General features: G+C 44.4%; 1 protein-coding gene across 3 annotated transcripts in view; it reads left to right on the top strand.

Moving 5' to 3' along the window:
• tbl1xr1a (TBL1X/Y related 1a) overlaps positions 1 to 23,405 on the top strand; it is a 69,991-nt gene that overhangs the window by 21,311 nt on the left and 25,275 nt on the right. The window contains exons 2-3 of one of the 3 annotated variants that reach the window (XM_030049676.1): positions 6,772 to 6,822; positions 9,967 to 10,032. The exons of 1 other annotated variant lie outside the window; for it this stretch is intronic. The gene's annotated coding sequence lies outside the window, so the exon portion shown is untranslated. The remainder of the gene's footprint in view (positions 1 to 6,771; positions 6,823 to 9,966; positions 10,033 to 23,405) is intronic. One more of the 3 variants, XM_030049677.1, reaches the window with a different exon arrangement.

Here is a 23,405-nt window from a genome sequence, read left to right as displayed (position 1 = left end):
AAAGTCACCTGGTTTGACGATGTCAGACAGTGGCCTCCGGTTACTGACGAAGGTATCTTAAATTAATACCGATATTAATTTGGGAATTAATAAAATGAAAATTATGAAGTATTTCAGTGTGAAATACTGAAGTAGAGGGAAATGTGTGACTGTAAACACTGGCTAGGCTACGTTTATACTGATCTTCGCAAGCTAACAGGCATTTAATCATTGTGTACAAGCCTTCGTGATTAAAAAATAATGTAGGGATTAAATATTAGTTTCGTGGGCTAACAGTGTTATGCCGAGAAATGCATGCCTGCCAAGATCTACACACAATAACTGAGAACTGAATGGATGTAACATGAGCTCAACCAAGTCAAAGTTGATAGAATAAAATGTGCGGACGGCGCCGCTTGAACTAAGTTAAAACTTGCTTCAAGGTATTTTTAGACTCACCAGCAAACGTCGGAGATGGATGCGATATACGGCACAGCTCAGATCTGCCAAGATTTATATCCCCTGCCTTTTCAGCCACACACAGTTGCATGTGTGAAATTCACATTCATTTGCATAAACAGGGGTGGATCTTGGCGAGAAGCAATTTCTGTACATAACAGTGGTGTTTAATCAACATGGCCAGGCTATGACATGATTAAGAAAAAAAAACACATTTCTGTTCCATTTTTAGATATTCAGGAGTATTTTATTCATCGGCTGGCCAGCGATGACCAGCAAAACAAGAACTACAGGTCATTGATTGAGGGTCAGAATTACCTGAGCTCTGGATGGGTCGGCCAAATACGACACTGCTTTTTGGACGACCACAGAATAATACTGAAAGGACACACCGCACGCCGCAGTAATGGTGGCCGCTCTACTTCCGGTTATTTCGCCGAATCAGTGTATATACACCTTAAATACACAGGGATACTGCACTGTTTAAATGTTAAGTCCCACAGGTGTACATTATTGCACAGTTACATAAATAAACAGTTGAAATAGTGTACAGTTAGTTGACTATGTGACCCTGCACAGGAGGTGTTAAGAAGTCTTGGTCCCTTTTTTTGTGTGCAAAAGGCAGAAACATGTCTTTGGCTCACGTGCGCAGAAATCTGCTATTAAAAGTGGCTCACATTAAAACTCATTTAAGTTAAAAACCCGACAGAGGCTGCGTCCACAGGAGCGGCCGGGACTCGACGGCGAGGACGGACTTGGGCTTGAATAAAGAGACGTGAAGCGGTGTGTGTGTGCCGAGGTCGCAGGCCGGCTAAACGACACCCTCCAGCCAATCAGACTCGAGCATCGGCGTCGGCCGCGTTAGCACGGAGATGTAAACGGTAGAAATGGAGCAGAAAAGGAAACGGAGCCGCTTTCCCACAAGGCAACACGGCCATTCATTCAGTCGTGTGTTGTAGGGCAGCTGCAGCCCAGGGTGAGACTTAACGCGCCGCTTTATTATTTCTTTCCTCCTCCAAACGTCTTTTTTTTTTTTTTTTTTTGTGCCTGTTCTAAAATGTGTTTCCACAGCGAGTACACTCACTGTGGCCTTTACCAGCAGGAGCAGCGGTGGTAGTCTAATGAATAGGGAAGCTAGAAATGAGTGAACGTTATGTGCACAGCCTCCCTACAACTGCTCCCCCCCCGAGGCTGCAGCTGTAAATATCTGAGTGCTGTTGTTCAGCCAGAGGAGCGATGATGACGGTGGTGGTGGGGGGCGGGGGGGAGAAAAACACGGGTCAGTGTTTCATATTTCATGTTCTGTCAGAGAAATGCGGATCTTGACGGCCGGCCTTGCGGTTCCTGCAGATTGCATTCCTGTCGAGCCGGGGCCGCGTCCTCTAACGAGCCCTCGCTGACCTTGAACACGTCCAGGGCTCCTCTGTCCGCACCCGAGCCGGCCCGGCCTCGTCCGCTGTAACACTACCCGCCCCTCGGCCTGCAGCGGCGTGGAGGTTTCACCGCCCTGCACGCCACAGAGCGAGCGAGGGAGGGAGGGAGGGAGGAGGCGATCCAGATCGGGGAAAATGGGAGGGAGGGAGGGAGGGAGGCAGCGGGCTGGGAGGTAGAGCTGGGAAAACAGGCCCTCGCCCCGGCTCAGTGTTTCCCAGCCTGAGGAGTTTTCCCTGAAATGGCCAGCTAACACCAGTCAGCTGGCTGCTAGTCTAATTATAAAGGGGCTTCCCACGAAGAGAAGCACATGACCGAGGCCATGTGTGGGACTTGGGCTGGAAATATCGTCCAAACCGTTCAGCATGTTTTCCAAGGCTCGCCTTCGAGTCCTCTAGGAGAACGCACAAGAACTAATGGTGAAGTTTTGCATCGACCTCTTATCGGTCCCTATTTTCTTTATTCTTATGGGGAAATCTACAATAAACAGTCAATTATATTGCAATTTTGTCAGGAATTTTTCATTACTTGGACAGTGAAGATAGCAAACTCCCTGGTGTAAACATTTGCAGGCTGACATGCGCCTCAGTCTGAAAGAAAGAGACACAGAAGACGTGGAGTGCGGCTGAACACTTAATTGAAATTGCCATATGGACAAGTGCAGTGTCCAAATTGCTGCAGTATTTCTTGATAGACATTAAATAGGACAAAGTGTTTTGGTGCGACAGATGTGACCTGGTATACAAATCGTACCTTCCAGATGTAAGAAAACGTGTGTTTGGTACTGCCCCCAGCAAAAAAATCATTGAAAATGAAAATTATGATGCAAAAAGGGACTCCTACTGAAATGGTGAATCATATTGCAGTTGCAGTATCAGTCAAAAAATGCTATATGATTTTTTTTTTTTTTTTTTTTTTTAAACCAAATTGTTCAGTCCTGTTCTGCAGTTCACAGTTTTCCTAATCAACTCGAGCGCTCAGTCAACTGGTTTGAAACTTCATAGCCCGTAAAAACCCCTCAACACATTTTCTCATTTTCTGTTTAAAGTGGAATAAACTCAGAAATTATTGGATGTTGGCTTTTCAGAAAGCATGAGCCTAACTTATTATTTTACTGAGTGGATGCATTAGTCAGGCAGAGTCTTTCTAAAGAGTGAGGCGCTCGTCTAACAAAAAACGTACAAAGTGTGTGTGTGATGGTTTATTAATTTATGTATGTCTCCATGTCAGTTATGTGCAATGCTATGTCCTTAACATCACTAATATTTATGTGCTTCATGTTTGTTATGTGTAATACTGCTGATGGTTGTGCATGATATGAACTTCCGTGCTTATTCTGTGTATGTCTATATGTTTTTTTCTTTATTTTATTTTTTTTTATTTTAATCCCCAAACCCCTCCCCAGGGGGCCACTACCCCCACCTAGGCCGTTATTGTAAATAAGAGTTTGCTCTTAATTAACTTGCCTAGTCAAATAAAGGTTGATGATGATGATGATGATGATGATGATGATGATGATGGTTTGGACTAATTTTGATTTCGTCCAAGCCGTGTCCTTGATCAGGGGAGCAGAGCGGCACCGAGATCCATGGTCAGTGTGTGTTTTGTTGTTATTAGCCGGCGTAGAGCGGGACAGGTGTGACGGGGACAGGCGTGACGGGGACAGGTGTGACGGGGACAGGCGTGACGGGGACAGGCGTGACGGGGACAGGTGTGACGGGGACAGGTGGGTGGTGACGTGACGAGCTCGGGGGCCAGATCTTTGGCCGTTTGCTTGATATGTTTTTCATGTTGAACTCAAACTTGAAGAAAACGATAGCGGCTCGGCCTCTGCAGACCGCACGGCCGCTCATTGACGTCAGATGTCCTTTGAAGTGCAGGCTGATGATGTCGACCAAGGATGTAATTATTCTGTTTTCTTTTTTTCCCCTTTCTTTTTTTTCTTTTCCACGAACACAGCTTCTCTGGATGTCGGACAAACTTGGTCGGATTTCGAACAAAGAGGCCCTTTTTCCCCCCTCCTGTTTTTCGCCACACTTGCATTTCCTGCTTATTTTGTGGTAGTGACATCCACGCTCACTCGTGTGTCGGTGAATAGTGCGGCCTGTGTAGAGGACTTAGGCGGCATAAAGGCCTTTTCTGTGGTTGTGTATGTGGCTGTGAATCTACTGGACGTTCCAGTCGCTGCCCATTTGTTCTGCCTCCGCGGGGCTTTTGTCCCGGCCGTACAGGTGACGCACACAATGACACCAACACCGCTCGGCCCCTTTGCACCACATTTTACCAGCCACTTGGATTTTTAAGCAGACAATTTAAAAAAAAAAAATCTGTTTACATTACATTTGCATGTACAAATACGTTTTCTGTGAACCACCGGGCGACGCGTCTTTAATTGCTTCTAGTTTTTGAGTTTTTTTTGTCCAGTTTGAGTGGAACTGTGATCACTTCTTTCATTGAACAACAAAAAACGTGAATGTTGAATCCTCTCAAGTCTCTCGTTGCTGCGTTTTCTGCATTTTTCCTCAGTCCTCTCAGGTCTAGTGTGCATGATTCCAGGAATGCCGTGTGCTTGTGATGGAGGAATGCGCCGCACAGGGGAGAAATTCAACTCAATTTGCATTAAATCGTTTTTTTTTTTTTTTTTTAACCAAGATTATGCTGCAAGATGTTTTTTTTTTTCCAGCTACATGTAACTTCCCTATTATCAGATAACCTACAATTTCCAGTTTATTCCTGTTAATTCCCGTGGAAAGTTTCTAACTTTGAAAATTCCTGGTATTTTGCAGCCCTACAAACAGCCCATCGTCATGTTTTGTGCGTCACACACTGATCATTCTCTCTTCCTGGTGCCACTTTTCATTAAATAATCCTCCTTCCTCAGGCTTTTCTTTGTTTGGTTTGCAGTCTCTGTAGCCTCAGCAGGCCTTTTCATGCCGGTTCCCTGCATGGTTCACATTTCCTGTGAACGTTATCGAACACGGAGAGGAAGATGTTGTGATTGAGTTTTAGAAGTGAGGCTATTGTTAGAACCGATGTTTCCAGCAAAGCAAACCGGTGACATAAACTTCATTATGACCCCCCTTACCTCACCCTGACCCTTTGAGTGGAAACGCCGCACAGCTCGGCTTATCTGGAGCGGCGTTTCCATCTTGCTTGTTTTCAGTGGCGGCGCCCTGCACACGGTTAGTAGGGATGTAAAAAAGGTGTGGCGTTTAGAAAAAAAACAAACGTGTATTTGCACCTTTTTTTTTATTTAACGTGTCACCTTAAAAAAATCTACTCAACACGGAAAATGTTGACCTACATTTGTGCGTTGGCGGGCGATAGGGAAGTCTGCTGAGGCCGTTTGACACCGGACAGAGAAAACCTGGGCTGGGCGATCGATCGATCTCTTATCGATACCGTGATTGGAAACTAGATATCGTCTTTGATTTCAGATGTTGTAATGTGATATGGAATAAGGCTGCATTGCGGTAAAGAAATACTATTGTCCGAATTTATTAGTTATTATATTATGCTTATTACATCATTAATATGTTATGAAGTCATTCTTACAGTATCGTCACGTTATCGATATCAAAGTATTTGGCCAAAGATACTGTGATGTTTAATTTTGAGCGGTGAATAGCTCAGAATATTTTTAGAGAACGTGCAAAATGATTACGTCATCAATCGAAGTTTTTATACTCGGTGTAGTTTTGCCTTTAAACACCAGAAAAAAACTGTTTGTGTCCTCGAGTTCTGATAAACATGAACGCATTTCCAATCTCAAAATACATTTTCAGAGCCTGAATGTGGAGATTTTTCTAGTTGCATTGTTTACGTCAGTGTGTGGAAACAAAGCAAGAACCTGATTTTGTGCACTGCAGCGCCACAGCTGGTCCAAAGCTCCAAAGATAGATATTTTATGTTAACTGCACACATATTCTATATTTCAAACAGTGTGCTGCAACGTTTTCCTTGTGTCGCTGTCATTTTGGGTCCATTTCACAATAAAACAGTTCAGAGTGAAGACAAATGCTGCACAAAATTGTTGTGGTTTGCGCTCAGAGCCAGAGCGGTTTCTAAAGCTGTTGTCTCCAAAAAGAAAATGGCATAACATACCGTATTTAAATGGCCCTCGCTCCAAATTGCAATAATAAAAGCATCCCATGGGAAATTGCTTGTGGATGGAATAAAAAAAAATTTTTAAAAATGGAGGTGCGACCCAGCTGCTTTTTCATTACTGTTTTCATAACCCACTCAGCTTACCTTAACCACTAAACATCAGCACTAATTTATGTATCCAGTGGACATTTTAGCTGCTACGCCTCGCTGTTTTCCACCGCCCGTTGGTTTTTGTTAGAAGAAAAGGAGTGCAGATGACGGCAGGGAACCTGTTAGAGCAGAACGCACCAGGCGCAGCCACGGTTTACCAGCATTTGGCTGCAGGCTGGTGTGAATCTCTCACCCTGCTGAACAGCCTCCAACATTGTTACCCTCGTTTTTCTTACATTGATTTAGCAGCAGCAGCAGCAGCGGTGCCACTCACTTCTGTTTTGCAGGTATAGATTTTTTTTTTTTTTTTTTTTTCAGAAACTTAAGATACAACTGCTGCTTAGTCCTGGAGCCCTTTACTGGAACATCCCCTCCGTTGTTTCCAAAAAAAGGACAGGTGCAATAAAAAATCAGCACCAAATCTTATCTGCCTATCCAGGAAACAGCCAATAGCAGCAGGGATTAAACTCTCTTGTTCGCTGCATGTAAATCTGCCTTTGGAACAGCAGGCACAAATGAAATTTATATTCCTAATGAATATCACCCCTCTCTCCCAAAATATACATGCACGGGGTGTTGTAGGGGAGTGTGTTGGCGGTGAACGTGCTCTAACGGTGTGTGTTGTTTGTCTCCCTCTGTCCCCAGACTGAAGAGGTGAACCATTGTTGGGACTTCTGAATGAGTGTCAGTCACATGGTAAGACCATTCAGTCCCGTGGCCGAGCCGCTCGGTCCCAAACCTCTGCCCGGCTCTGTCGCACGCCGCATGTTTGTGCTCTGACAGCGCTGAATGGAAATCTGCATCGAGTTTAGTCTGTTTTTAAAGACAAACCCAGACCCTTTTCCTCCATCGGAGCGGGGGCCAGGTGAAGGAAAACATCTAAAAAATGTACAAACAAAGATGTGGCTGAAATTTGCGCCAAAATTGACCATTTACTAATGAATTTGACTTCTCGTGGTATTTCCGCCAGAATGTTTATTGTCATTAACACACCTGTCATTCTGGCAACATAACAAGATTAACATGGTTTTTGCTTTACTAAACAGTTTTTATTTTTCTAAAAAGCCCAAACTATTTAGCACCTGCTTTTGTACCCTGATTCTTACAAAAATGGATATCAGTATTGGTATTGATATTGATCATTATGGCAGGGAGGACAACAGTATCCACCTCTAAAAAAAAGTTCCTTCAATAGAAACAGGATTTATTGGACTATTAAAGGAACACTGTAACGTTTTGGGTTTTTCAGACTTCCCCAGACTGAGACCAGATGTTGGACACCATTTCCACCTCTGCATGTCCAGTGGCTGGTTCCTCTGGGCAGCATTTCCTGTTAGCTTAGCATAAAGACTCAAAGCCTATGGGAGTCGTTAGCCCAGCTATGTCAAAATTTAAAAATAATCCCTACAGCAACTCCAAAACTGTCTTATTGATTTTTTGGTTTAAATTCCAAGATGTGTATTTCAAATCCACCTGATCCTCTGTGTAATCGGACGGCTTCAGAGCTGCTGTAAGGTTTATTTTTTCACTTTGACGGAGCCAGGCTAACAGCTCCCATAGACTTCAAGTCTTTATGCTAAGCTAACAGGAAACGCTGCCCATAGGAACTGAGCCACTGGACGTACAGAGGAGAAAATGGTGTCCAACATCTTCTCTCAGTCTGGGGAAGCTGGAAAAGACAAAATCATGGAGCATTCCTTTAAATAATAAAATTGTGTCCACACCTTTATCATGTTAGCAGAGGACGATAAATGATTTAGCATTAAAGCACCAGTATTTGCTCGACAAGTCAGCTTGGTGTCAGTATCATATGTCCTTTATATACATATGCGACATGTCAGACTGTGAAAGGGACTGCGTGTCATCGTTGAGTCTCTGCTGTCCTGTTTTGGATGAAAACGTGGGCAAACGATGGGCTTTGAGACGGGGATCCAGCATTTTGAACATAAAACTGATAGTGACAACAACCTAAGCTTCATATGTTGGTCACTGCTGGGTCAAATGTGATGAATCTTTTAGGGGATGATTGGTTTTTACACTGATGTCTGGTACCCACAAAATGAAACAGTTTGGCCCACCACAGTGCCACCAACAGGCCCACGCCTCCAACAGCACGAAAAACAAATAAACAAAAAAACAAACCACACATGTACCCCTTTTCCACCAAAGAGGTTCCAGGGCTGGTTCGGAGCCGGTGCCTGACTTAGCACCGTTTTTTTGTTTTCCCACCGCCCAAGCTCCGGCCAAACTGGTTCAAACCGGTTCCAGGCAAACACCGACTTCGATCAGGGGCTAAACAGGAGCCAGAGAAAGAATCCATGACGCGACCCACCACGTCATTGGTGGGCGGGGTTACAGACCCAAACGGGAACAATGAACGCTATAAACGTATAGCTAAACGTAGTCGCCGTTCGTTCCGACCACAAATACGATGGTTGGCCGGCAATAATTGCGTTTTTCGCCTCTGGATCACAGCGTAGGCTTGTAAAGACACGAGCCGTATTTGCATCGTCCATTTGTCGTCCATGTTGGTTATTGTGATTCCGAGTGAGCGTCTCACACACACACACCGACGTGATCACGTTTTACGCTGACGTCATGACGTGGCTCTGACTTGGCTCCACTTGGCTGTTGGTCGGTGGAAAAGCAAACCGGTTCTTTGTTGGAACCAGTGAAGCACCGGCTCTAGCACCAGGTTGTTTTTGGTGGAAAAGGGGCAACTCAGGACGACTGACTCGCTGTTGACTTGTTTATCTTTTACCCGTCAGAGGATTGAGTCAAACTGCCTGAATGCAGAAGGTTGTGCCTGATTATGAACATGCATTTTCTCTCAGAGTCTCTTCTCGGTGGTCCAGCGGTAAATGATGCTTGCAAATTAAAGGGTCCACATTTAAAAACAAACTCGACCTCACGATGCATTTTGGGCCGTGTTTGTTTGTTACTGTGAATAACTAATAAAGGTTTTTGTATTCAGTTTCACTCCCAAGCAAACCCCACAGCTCGGTCTGGGTTTACCCTGGGATTATGTGGGTTTAATTGGGATCATTATAAAGTCGCACAGTGCAGTTTCAAGTCCTCCATCGCCTCAACGCAGAAACTCAACCATCTCTCTCTGCCTTGTTTGGATACATTTTTACAAAATGACAAACGCTGGCCGGTTTGAGAGAACACGATACGAGCTCTGGTTTGGGACTAGAGCCACAACTAACGGTGACTTTCATGGTCGATTGTTTTATTAATCATTTGGTTTATAACCTGTAAAAAATAAAAAAATGTTGAAGTCTCATAGTAAATCAGCAGAGCCCAAAGTGAAGTCTTCAGATTGCTTCATTAGTCTGACCAGCAGCCAGAAAACCCAAAGTATTAGAGAAATAAAGTGATTCACTTAAGGATAGTGGAGTGCATATACATTTATAGACATTCTCTGATTTGTTTTATTACTGATTTGTGACTTTGTTGTTGTGAGACCATTTTTTGGAACTGTGTAAAATGACCTACTGCAACCTTTAAGATGAAACTTTACATGCACAAACTAGAGGATAATTCAGAAAACAAAAATCGCAGTAAATTGATTTGCAGTGTATAAGTGTATAATCACAATAGATATGGAATCGGCACGCAGGTATCATGATAATATGTCGTCCCAGCCCTGTGTAATGATATGAAGCTGGAATCAGGAAAAGGTTTGGTGACTAAGACGATGGATCAGTGATCAAAATCAAGCAGCCGGTTAAGCGATTAATCATTTCGTCGCTGTCTGGACCAACAAAATGCCGTTTGCCTCTGAATCGAGCTCTGGGCCGCCTCCTAACCCCCGCTGTGCCTCCTGTTGTGGTGCAGGTGCTGATCCCCTGGGACAAGGCCCCGACTGAACAGACCGGTGGTGAAAACAGACTTACTACTGTGGTGAGTGAGCTGCAGCCACCGGGAGCCTCACTGGTGAGCGGGGATGGCACAATAATAACCAGTTACCAAAACCAGTGAAGCTCCATGACTCCCAGTGCCTGGTTGGACACCGCGGCAAAGCCAGAAACCCCATTCATTTAAAACCTGTAACAAGTAAACTTTATGTATTTGAATATTTAAACACACCGGCTATTACTGCCTTTATAATAGCAGCACTGAGGGCACTTTTGGTGTCTTTTTCCAAATTATTGGTATGACCTTGGTGTCTGTGTCTTGATTCTTGTGGCATCCCTGCAGGCAACTTTTTATTTTCTAAAAGCAAAATGTAAAACACCTCAGAACCTGAAGAATACATGAGGTGTTTTCAGTTTTTGCATTTTCTTCTTCTTGATTTCACGCTTTCCTCTGGCACATGTATGGCTTTTGAATTCATTTAATTAAGTTTTCCCTCCCTGGTTGCTGTGTGGATTTCATTGGCCCGGTGTTTGATGTTAAAGGCTGTTTCCCAAAAACTGAAATGCTGCTCTGTTCGGTGATTTTGTCTTGAATACGGACTCGGGCAGTGGATCGTTTCATTTAAGTCAGGACTTGTGAGCCTCCACTGGCTGTGAGATGTTTATTCCATGCAAGGAAAGTGGAGGGATATTTGGAGAATGTTTACATATGGCTCGCTTTACAGTAATAACCCATAATGCGTTTTGTGAGACGTTTTCACATATTTATTGTGTTAGCTCGGTGGTTTTCAAACCCGACCGTCGTGGGAACCAGACTGCCTGCGCGCCGCCTCCCCTTCTCCGAGTTTCTGAATGAGCCGAGCAACATAAACAAGGCTGGGAGACATTTTTTAGGTTAGTGAAGCACTCAGACTTAATTAGAGAAAGTCATGGAAGAGTCACCGCGGCGGCGGAGCGAGCCATGAAATGTGAAGAGTGCAGCGCTCCCGCCTGTCGCCGGTGACGACGGCACACAGAGCGACGCGTGCCACCCGCTGATACGAGCCCAAAATGAAAATTACACTCTTTGCTGCATATTTAATCAGCTGGGTTTCTTAGATTTGATGGAACAGACGTCCACCTTGCACGCCTCGGTGTCCTTCAGGCCAAATTGCTCAAGGTGCCACCTCCTTTTTTGAACATTAAATCAAACTGTCAAATTGTGATACCTCGGTTTATTCTGCATGAACTGATGAGACGCTGCCGGTGGTGACTGGCGTCCTCGCGTCACGGCAGCAGAAACGTCAGTGTCGGTGTGTCTCCAAAAATCAGGCCACATTTTCCATCAACACTGCTGCTTCTCCTCCCTGGTGCCTTTGGCTTCATGAGGATCAACATCTTGAACGTTTTTTTTTTTTTTTTTTTTAAATTTCCCATATCTGGATGCTTTATCCCGGTTTGGGTTGGAAGAGCGGCGCACCTTTCTGTTTTCACGGACGAATCCAGCTCACGGTGTCATGGTCGGTTTTATTTGTGGTGCTAAAAACTGAAATACAGCGGTCCCTCGTTAATCGCGGGAGTTACGTTCTAAAAATAACCCGCAATAGGCGAAATCCGCGAAGTAGTCAGCTTTATTTTTTCCAATTATTCTAGATGTTTTAAGGCTGTGAAACCCCTCACTACACACTTTATACACTTTTCTCAGACAGGCGTTAACATTTTCTCACTTTTCTCTCTTGTTTAAACTCTCAAAGTTCAAACCTTCGTAGAAAAATAAGTCCAGTATTATAGAATGAACGCATTCTGTACTGTACAGGAGACACGGCACGGAGGAGATTGATTGACAATGGTCTACAGTCCCTTAGCCAATCAGGACACAGAACACAATGCACAGGCTCTCCCTCAGCCAATCAGGATGCAGAACACAATGCGCTGTTAAAAAAAAAAAAAAAAAGCATGCAAAATTGCACGAAAAAAAAATCCGCGAAACTGCGAGGCCGCGAAAGGTGAACCGCGTTATAGCGAAGGACAGCTGTATCTGAAAATGAACGTGCTCATGAGACGTCGATGCCAAAACGCTGCACGTTTGAGCCCTGAAATGACTCTGTCGTCGGCCGTGTTTGATCAGAGGCGCCTGACGGGATGCGTGTAATGAATCCCTGAACGTCCTGTTTGCCTGTTCATGCGGCGGCGCCGGCGTTAACCATGATGCTTTGCTGTGACGGTTACGCCGCTGCTCTCCTCCCTCGAGCCGTTCACGTCAGGTCGGCCCGCTCTGAGGCTTCGGGGAACCTTGTAGATCTTTTTCCGTCAGCCGTCAAGTAAAACTCCGATGACATTTTCACCTCTGGACGTCTGCTGGTTCAGTTCCAGTGGGTAGCATTTTGTGTTAGCTTAGCATAAAGACTTGAAGCCTATGGGAGTCGTTAGCCTGGCTCCGTCAAAGTGAAAACAATACACGAAATACACGTCTTGCATGTCTTAAAGAATAAAATGCGAGGGGTTTCAGGAGAGGTTCGATGGTGGAAATGAAAACGCTGATCGCCGTGAACCGTTCAGTTGGATTTGTGAAGAAATGATGATATAATTTATTTTAAGAGACGTTTCACGATTTAAAAGCACAAAATGAAATGAAAGAAAAGTAGGACACCAAATCCCCACCAAAATTACAGCGTTTTATCAGCGTGCGGCTTCATGTGACGATGAACAGGTTGATCTGTTAACAGGCCGTTCACATGTTAGTAAAAAGCCTCTTTCAGTGTCAGAGTCATTTCTTCATGTGTATACAGTGTGTGTGTGTGTGTGTGTGTGTGTGAGTTTATTTAATCCTGAAATGATTCTCTGCAGCGTAACGCGTCCTGAAGTGAGCCTGGAGCTCAGCGCGCTGTCGTGTTTGGAAACAGGCCGGCGTCGAGCACTTAGAGTCAATCAGAGGAAACCCTGAGTGTGTGTGTGTGTGTGTGTGTGTGTGTGTCCAGCAGAAACCTTGCATCTCAAACGTTGCCTCGTATTCCGCTCTGACAGCTGACACAGTTTCTCTCATTAGAGTCTGGGCGCGGGACAAACCGTCGTGTGAAACAGTAAAACTGACCGAGGAGCGTCGGCCGTCCCGTCTCTGGATTGAGGAGACGGGATTAGAGGCCTCGGCTCCGGCTCCGAATTCTGCAAAATCTTTAAACAACAGCGGCTCTGACTCGAGGGTGGGTTTCTGTTGTTGCAGGCTCGTGGAAACCCTTTGTCGCTCCCACAAGGCCGCCTGCATGAAACGGGAGAAGAAAGGCCTCTTTGTTAAAAAAAATGATTTGGCCTTCCAGTGTGGATTCAGGATTCAGAGCAGCGATTTGCCTCGAAAGTCGCTGGTCGGTGCGCTCTGCCTTCTCCGCGGCGTGCCCCCGTTCTCAAAATACACCGCAAATATGTCAGACGCCTCACATCCAAAGTGTCCTCGAGGAGGCCAGAAATTCCTCACCTCCTGCAGGGCGGGCTCGTCCCGGGGTAACCCCGACGCTCCCGACCTCTGCAGCTTGTGACAGAGGGCGAAAGGGGGAAGAGTCGAGAAAGACACGAAAAACAGTGAGATTTAACTTAAAAAAAAAAAAAAAAAAGCAAGCGACAGGCAGAGGCAAACACAGATCCAGCTGATAGAGCGCTTAGATCTGCCACTCGGCCGCATTTCTTTCATCTTTCCTCCTTTTTTTTTTTTTTTGGTGTCCCACATCCTCTGGCAGAAATACAGAATCGAGCTTTTTTCATCCTAATTAGAACTGCTTGATCAAACATCCTCGCTGATTATTAGGATAAAATTCTGCACAATAACAAGGATGAACTACTGGGATTTGTGATATGAAGACGAGATCATTTTTGGCGTCTTTTTCTTTTCTTAGCCCTGACGCGGAGTCGAAAATACCGACAGCCAGTCACGAATCAAAAAACACTAAAAGATAATCACAGTGCAAAAGCAGGGGCGGATCTAGACAAATATTCATGGGGTGGCAAGAGGGTGGCATGGAGACTTTAAGGGGTGGCAGAAATATATATGCTGATTTAATACCAAACGATCACATACATCAGTATTTGCTTGGAAAACCCCCAAATGAGGATATTTTAACTCAAAAACATTCTATTATTGTGGTACATGAGTAAAGCATTGAATAGAAGACCAAAAGGTGGCATTAGAAATATTTATTTATTTATTTATTTATTTATTTATTTATCAACCCCTTAAATAGTGGGAGCGTCATCTTTTGCTGCATTTACTTGCACTCGGACATTTGAGTCTCGTAACAGCGAGTTTCTGAACAGCCACAATTAAAAAATAAATAAATAAATTGTCTGAAATTGGGGTGGCAACTAGGGTGGCAAGGCATTTTTCTGCCACCCCCTAGAACCGCCTATGTGCAAAAGAAAAAAAAAGAAGCATGGGCTGCTGAAGGACACAAACAACAGCGACCAGAGCGATCACCTTCGTCGAGTCACCGGACAAAATGAGCAGGTTGACGACCAAAAAAAAAAACAAACAAACAAAAAAAAAAACAGAAGCATCACAGATCAATCAAGTCGATGGGGAAACGTCGGCGACCTTCGGCGTCTTCGATCGCGCGAAACGACACGGAGAGTCTGATCCCCCGCTGTGAGTTTGGGATCAGGCTCGCTCCGGCTGTCCGTCACACACTTTGACAAGCTGTCGGCGGCGCTCCTCCTTCATCTGCCGCTCAAAATAATCCTCCGCCGCCGCGCGAGCCGGGGGGTCAAGGCCGGCCACGCGTCACCCAGAGATCCTGCACAAACAGCCGAAGGCCACACGAAGCGGCGTCTGCGCTGCTAAATATATGATCAGCACAGATTGGGTAACAATATTAGGAGCGCTCATCTCACCAATATTAGTGCACATCTCCAAATCAGATCAAATCACATCAAAAGAAATGAAGTTACAGGGAAAAAAAAAAAAGAGAAATTTGTCCAGATCAGGCCGTGCACACGCTGCCAGAGGGTCAGGCCACGGCCGGCCTCTTCACACACATCCGTACTTCACACACTCCATCGCTGAGGACGAATTACTCCGCTCCTCAGCTCGTCTGCACCCGCTTTTGTTGTTTTTTTTTAACTTGAAGATTTTAGATCTGAAGAATCTCGCACCTTGCACACGACGCTTAAAGGAACATACCGATTATTTGTTTGGTCTCTTTGCCGCAGTTTGCACACATTTTTTTTTTTTTTGCATTGCAGCGAATCATGAGGTGGCACTAAAGATTTCACATAGTAAGTCAGTAAATAAAATTTATTTATATACAGTTGTCCTTCGCTATAACACGGTTCACCTTTTGCGGCCTCGCAGTTTCGCGGATTTTTTTTTTTTTTGTGCAATTTTGCATGCTTTTTTTTTTTTTTTTACTGGACTTATTTTTCTACGAAGGTTTGAACTTTGAGAGTGTTTCAACAAGAGAGAAAAGTGAGAAAATGTTAATGCCTGTCTGAGAAAAGTGTATAAAGTGTGTAGTGAGGGGTTTTACAGCCTTAAAACATCTAGAATAATTGTAAAAAATAAAGCTGGTTATTTTTAGAACGTAACTCCCGCGATAAACGAGGGACCACTGTAGTGCTTTCCACAGAGAAAGGCTCACACAGTGCTTCACAAAATGACATAGAAACACAGAAACACAGAAGACAAATAAAAAAACAGTAAAAAACAAAACAAAGATATCAAAAGACAGTGACAGTCAGAACATGGCTGGTTTACGACCTTTCAGGAAAAGCTTGCCCATGTTTTTAGTTCCTTTTTAAACATGTCATCATATAAATCAAAATCCCTCCAATTTTAAATGTGAATTTTCGGTCGAAACAGCCGCCTTATAGTGTTCTGCTTCTGCGGCTAAAAAAAAAAAAAAAAAAAGTCGTCAACATTCATAAACCACACAGCTGATAAGTGGCTGTGGAAAGCAAAACGCGTTTCCCTCAAGGACTATTTTCCCTGGCGGAGGGAGAGCTGGATTTCACCTCAGTTTCGGTGCTGCTGCTTTTAGGAACACGGATGTGGAGGACTTCATTCTGCTGATGGAAAACTGGCGTGAGGAAAGTCTGAAGTTCATTTTCATGTCGTGGTGGAATGAACGGAAACCCGATGGCTGAGGAAAAGGGAGGAAGAAGAACATCCGAGTTTGGAAATCCGCAGTTGTTGGTTTGACGCCAAACGTGCAGAGTCACCGGTTTGTGCCTTTTTTTTTTTTTTTTTTTTTTTTAAATTGGCGGCTCACACACAGAGGAACGTTGTTGTTGTTCCTCAGTATAAATGAGAGCGCGGCAGGTCACCGGGTCCAGGCTGCTTAGTCGGCGGGTGATGGAGTTTACCACATCTGACTGTGACCCGAGTCCCCGGCGTCCTCCACGCCCGGCCTCGGCCGCCTAATCACCCCCAACTGTCAGCAGATTGGCTTATTCTGTCCGTCCACAGCGCTAACTCCTCTCTCCGTGGTGTGTGTGTGTGTGTGTGTGTGTGTGCCGCTGCAAATGGACGCCTGCCCAGATCAACAGCTTAATGCGAAAAAACCACTCGGGTCAAGAATTCCTCCGGTGTCGGACAGAAGCTCAACGGTCTTCTCCCAAAAGCCAAAAACACGGAGCCGCTCCAGACCCTCGACATGCCTCAGCCTTAATGAGGGCAAATTTCATTTTAATCATTTTAACAGAGAGCCAAGATGAAGCGAAAAAAAAAAAAAAAAAAAATTAGCGGCAATCTGTTTGAAAGCTCAATAATAAAATAAGATGACGGTTTGGCGAGCCGAATCTCATCATTTACAAATTGGCCAAATACCTGGACGGTTAGAAATGACTGCTTCATTTGGAAGTCACACGTTCATCACAGGGTTTGAGTTTGAGCTGCCAAAAACGTCTCAGCTCACAGTTTCCCAAACAAACTGAGTTTTTTTTTTTCTCATGGTCACACCTCCTGACCTCTGACCCAGACTGTCGCTCCCCTGAAGCCTCGGACGTGGAAACACAGATTTGTCAGGGTTCCTGTTGAAATTTGAATAATATTGGATAATGAAAAAACAATCACAAGCAGATAATTTCCTCAGAAGTTTTATTACTATACAAATTTTGTATGCTAAAAGTATTAAAAAAAAGATTTTATTGATTTTAATTTGTCAGGACGGACCACACGGCAAATTTAACTGTTAGAGCGGGCCAAGGACTTAAATACATTTTGGGAGAAATCATGGATTTTCTTGGAATTTTCTTTCAGTAACCGGTTCCATTTACTTCCCGTTGTGTTCGCTGTGTGTTCACGTCCTGGCAGAATGTGTTCACTAATAAAACTGAATGTGTTTATTGTTTTGACGGAGGACGGAAGCGTCCTGCTGCGTCGCCGCGGGCCGAGGACGTTCATGGAAAGTCTGGGACGAGTTGACCTCGAGCGGGATCCCTGAGCAGACTTGACCCGCTAAGCAGATTCTGATAGCGATTGGGATTTTGATTTAGACCGGCTCTTCTAATCCGAGCCAGCGAGGCCACCGCCTCTGACCCGGCGGCCCCCGCCGACCCGCCGCGCTCAGATGGACGCGAGCCGCTTCAAGCGGGTTTAACCGCACGCCAAGCGGGGATCGCTGGCTCGGCCGGCGAGCCGCCATCTGTCACCGTCAGACAGCGAGGCCTCCGCTGACGGGCCGAGTGAGGCTCGCCGAGGCAATCTGTCTCTACAGGAGACCCCCGGCCCCGGGGAGGGGAGGAGGAGGAGGAGGAGGAGGAGGAGGAGGAGGAGGAGGAGCAGGAGGAGGAGCACAGCTTTCAGTCTCCCAGTTCACTTCAACTCGGCCATGCCACCTTTCACCCAGAGAGACCAAGAGATCTCTCCTGTTGGTCCAAAAAGAGAAACTAAATGGTGCAAACTCAGATAAAACAAGAGAAATCAGTGCAGGAAAATCAATTACAATTACAAAAAATTACAGAGAGACAGTTGGAAAAAAAATCATTGGCATCATGCACCCTGATGAGGGAGCGTTTTCTAATTGTATGACGTAGCCTTTCACATAAAGGAGACTTTTGTATTTGCGTATTCAGATTTCTAATAGAAACAGTAGATTTTGTCTCTGCAGGCTTTAATCAGTGACTCAGCTGCTTCCTGCTGAGGCTCCTGCCTTTGAAAACCCTCCTGAGCCTTCACTGTGTTTTACTGTAGTTTATTCCCGCCCCCACACACACACCTCACCGGAGCTCCAAGACAATCTCATCCTCAACCCCCGCCACCCATCCTAAACACACCACACACACACACGCACACACACACACACACCCCTCCTCGGCTCGGTGAAGGCCGGCGCTGTGAGTGAGCTGCACGCTGTCAGTCCTCACATTGTTTGGTGCCGCTCACCAGCAATTAAAACAGTTTTTTATTATTATATTTATTTTTAAAAGCGCTGACAGTTTCCACCGAGTCCCTCGACAGCAGCAATCATTTATCTGACAACCGCTGATCAGCTGCTGCTCATGTTTGGTAAAATGAATGGGAAGTGAACCAGCGAGCTGCACGTAAAGAAAAGCCTCTGTCAGTGTGTGAGCGCGCTGAAATGATCGCGCATATAAAACTTTTCAGATTTAAGTCTTTTTCCATCTACATTTCATTCTTTACATTCCACAGTGTCACTATGATGCATTTAAATGAATTAAATCTATTAAGTGGTTCTTATTTTGCCTGCTGGGTCAGTAAACATATACGAAAAGTAAATTAAAATTAAATGAATATTTCGACATGTTCTATTTAAACTATGAGAACATCAGCTGCATGAACCAACAGAAATATTCAAATATTGAAAAATGAGTCAGTAAGTCTCAAAATTTAGCCTAGGTGGACATTTTTTTCCCGCAAGATGTGAAATGAATTTGATTTGATTTGAAGGAGCGGACACACACACACACACACACACACACACACACACACACACACACACACACACACCTGTGGCTGCTGTGATGTGAAAACAGCAGAATATTCAGCCGCGACGTTTGGGTTTTGATTTTTTTTTTCTCCTGTTTTTTTTTTTTTTTTTTTTTTTTGGCTGTTAACCAGAGTGAGACAGCAACACTGCCAGGGTTGGGGGTTCAATCCCCACTGACTGCCGTCCTAACTGATTTTTAGTTAATTCAACCAAATATTAGAAAGCTGGCTTGAAATTCTGAATATTATTCCATACCTAGTCGTTGGAAACACCACAAACATGTAATTCCTGTAAATATTGCTCTCAGAGACACACGCAGCGTTTTGAAACCAGATCAGCTCGGAGCAGACAGAGAGTGTTTTTCGGCGGCTCCCTCCCTCCCTCCCTGCTGACCATCGATCTGCGGCGATATAAAACTCCAGATCGGCGTCGGGGGTGTTTTCTGCTCTCTCGTGACCCGTCGGTGAAGTCGAGTTTGCGACCTGAATAATGCAGCAGGAGAATAAAACGGGAAGAAAGAACCCAAACACGACTTGAGGGATGTGGATTTTCAAGCGTGTGCGCGGTTGCGGCTGACCGTCACCGTGTTTTCATGGCGGCCGTGGATCATCTCTTTGTGATGTGTGACACCAGGCGGACACGAGGAGAGGAAAATGGAAAATAGTGTCATTCGCCCTTATTTCTGTTTTTTTTTTTTTTTCCCCTTCCTCTCTCGCCCCCCCTCCTTTCCTTCCACCGCCTCTCTGAAAATAGATCCAAACGGCCGTGGCTCAGACGTGGCCATTAAATAGCAATGAGCACCATTTCCAGCGGCGGAGTGGCATCAGAGCAGCGGCCATCACAGCTTGGGACTCGCTCAGCCTCTCAGACACAACAGAGCCTTCGCAGGGCCTTTTGTGTCCAACCTGAATGGCGGGTAACATCATCGTCGGGAAGGTCTGTGGACAATCTGTCGCGGCCCTGGGATTTTCTGCTCCTTGAAAGCGAGCTTAAAATTTTGTCTTGGCACGTTTCCGCGGCAAAAACGCGTTTATCTCGAAAAACCTGCAAAAACGGACGGAAACAATATCTGTGACCGCCTAGCTGTCATATGGATGATTATTGGTGTTTTCATAAGATTTTACACACTATAGACAATCATTAATAATGTGGATATTATGACCAAGCAGGTAGAGGCAAATAATACACTGCAAAAACGCAAAATCTTACCAAGATTATTTGTCTTATTTCAAGTCAAAAATGTCTCATTACACTTAAAATAAGACATGATCACCTCAGAAGTAACTTGTTTTTAGACAATTTTCACTTGTTTCAAGTGAAAATTCACTTGAAATAAGTGAAAATTAGCTAGAAACAAGAAACAAATTTTGCCAATGAAACAAGCAAATTTTCACTTGTTTCAAGCAAATTTTCACTTGAAACAAGAGACAATTGTCTAAAAACAATTCACTTCTGAGGTGATCATGTCTTATTTTAAGTGTAATGAGATATTTTGACTAGAAATAAGACATTTTTGACTTGAAATAAGACAAATAATCTTGGTAAGAGTTTGCGTTTTTGCAGTGTAGAGCAGCTACAACAGTTCAAGTCCAGAAAATTGTGTATCCTTATGTTATCATGATATTACGATATCCAGAATCACAGATTATATCCAGTCTATGAAATTTGCAATCTCAGACTCCATCGGCAACGATTCAGACTCTGTGGACGACGGCCGGTTTCTCAGGTTTTCTGTTGTAGCCTGAAACAAGGCGGAGAACGTCTCCGTTTCTTTTCCACAAGCTGAAGGTTTTCCCACACAAACGTGGATCTTTCTGTCGGTGTTTCAGGTCCGGGTCCCGTGCGTCCCGCCTCTTTGGCTCCCGACGCGGGACCGCTTAACTTCGTAAAACCACTTGGACGGCGACAGCATCAGATAAAATAAAACCGTTCAACACGAACAACAAATGAGACACGGAATCGCTGAACGTAAACGAACATTTATTTAACACTAAGTCTGCGTTTTGTCTTTGAAGTAGATCTGCACTTTATTTAAATTAAAAAATGATCTACTCAACAAATAGCCAGACGGGATTACCCAAAAAAAATAAACTTTGCAAAAATATGCGTCTGCTGACATTTTCATGTGTCGGTTTATGAGGGCAGATACGGGGCTGATTCATCGGTGCGTTTGTAGTGTTTTGAATCGATTCACGGTGTCAGAGTACATGAAAAACCACCGAAATAAATCGGGCTTATTAGGAACATTTTTAGTGAAGTATGAGCCCGTGTTTTCCTTGACAGCCACTCAGAGTTACTGAAGGCTTTCCTGCTTTTATTGGACAGAAAATTCATCTGTCAACAGAAAGTCAAAGCCTCCCAGCCTCTGAAGCTGCAGGTTTTCTGTGTGGATGGACGAGGAAAAGGATGGTTGATAGATAGATAGATAGATAGATAGATAGATTACTTTATTAATCCCCAAGGGGAAATTTAAAATGTCACAAGCAGCAGCAAAGGGAAGAAATGCATGACAATGGAGAGAAAAACAACACAAATCATGGGACACACAAGTAAAATACATAAAAACACACAGTGATAATAGATGATAAATATGTTGATAAAAGGTGCATGTAAAAAGGTTAAAAGTGTTAAAAAAAAAAAAAGAGTTAAAAAGTGCTGGGTTCAGGGTGCTTATGGTAAAGGTCAGGCGCTCTTTGGGCCGCAGCCTCCCGTTTGACGGTGCTCGGCTTCATTTTTGTTTCACAGCTTCGGCTCTCGAGACCTTTTTTTTTTTTTTTTTTGGGTTGAGCCTCACCGTGAAAACATCCAGGACGGCCCCGCAGTCCAGGCCCATCTCTGTTGTGTTACGGCCCTTTGTTTTTCTTTCTTTTTTTTTTTTTTCTTCTTACCACAAGAGGCGAGCGAGGCGTGCCGTGAAGGCCGAGCATTTCTCTGGTCAGGACACGCGTCCAAGTCAAATTTCTGGCACCTGACTTCATTCCTGCACAGGAGGTGATGCTAAAATCTGAGTCGCAGGAACGTTCAGCAGCAGCCAGCGGGGCCGGCGGCTTCCACGGATCAGGAATCTGACTTCAGGAAAAAGTGGTGGTAAATCAGAGGCACCACAACACAGAGCGGCCAGAAAAAAAAAAAAAACAAGACGGTCTTTTAAAGTTATTTTTTTTTTATTAACCACCACACACTGAAATAAATTTACTGCAGCTTTGTTGGGAGTGAACAGCGCCTTTCAAGGTTCACGCAACAAAACTGCGTATTCACAGGTGTGATGAATACATAGAGAAATACACAGAGGTCAGGCCATCACCATTTTCATTGTTTTAGTGTTTGAACATTTTTTTCAAAGTTAAATTACTATACAAAAACATCACAGTATTCCTCAATATTACATTTTCAAAAAAACAGCGAGGTTCATTTTACAGAGTTACAAGAATGGCACCATTTCCCATCGTTTTGACTGAACTAGAAAAGTGATTTTTTACATTTTTTTAATGTAATATCAGGCTCTCCCTGCTCTTCATGTTTGTCTCTTTCTTATTAAAAGGCAGCGGCTGAACGTTAACGGGCTCTGACTCGTCCCGGGTCGTGGAAAGTACCGGGTTGCCCTCTGAAATCAGAAAGAGCCGGTCGTCTCTCGGCTTCCCCGACGAATCACGGCTCAGGTTTCAGTCTCTCAGGACGTGGAGGAGACTTTCAGCCGGATGTGCGACTGAAACGCCGCGCGGTCGAGTCCCGCGTGTCGCCGGCAGACAGGATGGACCTCCGTTGGCGCTGCGTTCACACTGTCGCCGGTTTGGTTTCAGTTTGGTTTGCAGGCTGTGAAAGATCTTATGATTCCAATAAAAATGAATTCTGTACAGCGTTCCCTCGTTTATCGTGGGAGTTACGTTCTAAAAATAACCCGCAATAGGCGAAATCCGCGAAGTAGTCAGCTTTATTTTTTACAATCTTATTCTAGATGTTTTAAGGCTGTAAAACCCCTCACTACACACTTTATACACTTTTCTCAGACAGGCATTAACATTTTCTCACTTTTCTCTCTTGTTTAAACTCTCAAAGTTCAAACCTTTGTAGAAAAATAAGTCCAGTATTATAGAATGAACGCATTCTGTACTGTACAGGAGACACGGCACGGAGGAGATTGATTGACAATGGTCTACAGTCCCTTAGCCAATCAGGACGCAGAACGCAAAAAAAAAAGCATGCAAAATTGCACTAAAAAAATCCGCGAAACTGCGAGGCCGCGAAAGGTGAACCGCGTTACAGCGAGGGACAACTGTTTTTACACTTTACACTCTATAGTCATCGCTTCAGTGTCGGCTGTTACGCTGCTTTATTTTAATGTGTTAACGCGGCTCGCGAGCGGGTGATTTAAGTAGCATGAAGCAAAAAAAAATAAAATAAAATAAAACCCTGCATTGTGATTGTGTGACGTCTTTTTCGATGCCTGTCATCAGATTCTCGGGGATTTTGTGCCCGTTGTGAATTTTTAAAAGCAAATGCAACACCTACC

This window comes from Myripristis murdjan, chromosome 4 (assembly GCF_902150065.1).
Source record: "Myripristis murdjan chromosome 4, fMyrMur1.1, whole genome shotgun sequence".
Taxonomy (NCBI): domain Eukaryota; kingdom Metazoa; phylum Chordata; class Actinopteri; order Holocentriformes; family Holocentridae; genus Myripristis; species Myripristis murdjan.
The sequence above is the reverse complement of the archived record's forward strand: the minus strand, read 5'-3'. Positions and strand labels throughout refer to the sequence as shown.